This window comes from Peromyscus leucopus, chromosome 12 (assembly GCF_004664715.2).
Source record: "Peromyscus leucopus breed LL Stock chromosome 12, UCI_PerLeu_2.1, whole genome shotgun sequence".
Lineage (NCBI taxonomy): Eukaryota > Metazoa > Chordata > Mammalia > Rodentia > Cricetidae > Peromyscus > Peromyscus leucopus.
The window spans coordinates 18332993-18334853 of record NC_051073.1 but is presented as its reverse complement, the minus strand read 5'-3'; the positions used below and the strand labels follow the sequence as shown (position 1 = coordinate 18334853).

At 42.2% G+C, this 1861-nt stretch overlaps 1 pseudogene; it reads right to left on the bottom strand.

The window, feature by feature from the left end:
- Window positions 1-709: 709 nt before the first annotated feature.
- Window positions 710-1197, bottom strand: LOC114701923 (annotated as a pseudogene).
- Window positions 1198-1861: the final 664 nt, after the last annotated feature.

The following is a 1861-nucleotide window of genomic DNA, read 5'->3' as shown; positions in this document are numbered from 1 at the left end:
AAGGCATGCGCCACCACCGCCTGGCTAATTTTTTTCTATTAAGATTTTTTTTTCATTCATTTTACACTTCAATCAAAGATCCCCCTCTTCCCTCCTCTCGCCCTGCCCCAGCCTCCCCTCCCAGCCCATCCCCCAGTCTCCCCTCCCCCCACAAGAAGGCAAGGTCTCCCTTGTGGAGGCACATTCAGTAGAGGAAAGTCCAAACCTTTCCCCGTGCCTCAAGGCTGCAGGAGGTGTCCCATCATAGGTAGTGGGCTTCAAAAAGCCCTCTCGTGCACCAGGAACAGCAGCTTTTAAAGACTGCTTTTCATTACCCCAACAGCTCCCAGCTACTAGAGCAACTACAGCCTTTTCCATTTCTGCCAGTGGTTTCTATATCATTAGCACCTCACACTTTAACTGGGCATTGTCTAGGTTTATTTCAGTCTATGAAAAACTAAAGTTCAAAGCAAATTCAATCTTGCTTAAGGGAACATTGGAAAGTAACAATTCTTGATATTGCATGCCTCCTAGGATCCATTTGGAACCACAGACAATTACACTGTTATGGTATCACTGTTCCAAGAGACAAAACAAATTTGAACAGCTAAAACACCTTTAAAAATGCACCAAGCTTATGAAGTCTCAAACAAAACTTGAATTTCCTGTGTACATACTGCTATCAAATGAATTTATTTCCTGTACACCACTTCTTTTGCAAACTGGTCTTCTATTCCCTTTCTTTTGGCCTAGATCGGCTACAAGACCTAGGGAAGGATCGAGACGGCTTGTAATTTCTTTCACGAGACAGAAACCTTTCTCTTCTTCTATCTCTAGAAAGTGACCTGCTCCGGCTTCGAGAGAAGCTTCTCTTTTTGGAGATCTTGGCCGAGGTGGAGGACTCCTCCTACAGTAAACATCTCAAGGTCAGTGACCCCAAGAGGGAGGTGGGCCACGACTCCAACTTCTTTTTTCACCATTCGAAAGTTCTTACACTGCAGCCACATAGTGTTCTTCCATCTAGCTCTCGGACAGCATCAGCGGCATTTCTGGGGTCCTCAAATTCAAGGAACACAAAGCCAGGAAGGTTTCGACAACCCACATACTTTGGAGTGGTCCATAACAGCCAAAAGCCTGTTCTAATTCAGTCTTGTTCCCATTGTTTCAAAGATTACCTACATACACCTTACAATCTAATGGACAGAAATCATGATGCATTTCGACATCCTGGGTTCAAAAAGCCAAAGGTCAAATCCCAACACTCCGACAGGCCCACCCTTGCCCTTTGGGATCTGCTTCTGCAGATGCTCTCTTTTCCCTGGTGTCCACAAAGATATGGTCTTATACATGAATACATGGAGGTGTAGCTTTAATACCTTATTAAACAAGCATTGTTTTAAGTCCTCATTTAGAAACCTGGTTTTTAAGACAGGACAAGAATTATACAAAATTCTTATGCCAGTTTAAAAGTATCCTTTGAAACCTGTTTGTCTCTTTGCCTGGCTCGAATGTGGTTGTCCTCAGTCAAGTTGGTGGTGAAGTCATGTCAAAATGATGACTGCACATGTAGCTGCCCTTAGTTAAGATGGCAGGAAACCGTTTCCCAGAATGAGTCCAGCTTTCAGAAGTTTTAAGTTATGTTTTCTGTTACAGATTTTTAACCATATCCAATTCCTTCAGCTCTTTTGTGCTTTTTTTTTTAATTGTTTTTTTGTTTAGTCTTTTTTTTTTTTTTTTTTTTGCCTGCCAGTTTTTGACCTCAGCCATAGAGACTTTAAAAGCATGCCTGGGTCTGAAAAAATCTGAGCCATAACCTGATTCCAGAGCGAGTTTTTTTTTTTTAATAAAGTAGAACAGACTAAAAACTGTTGCTGGAGGGCTT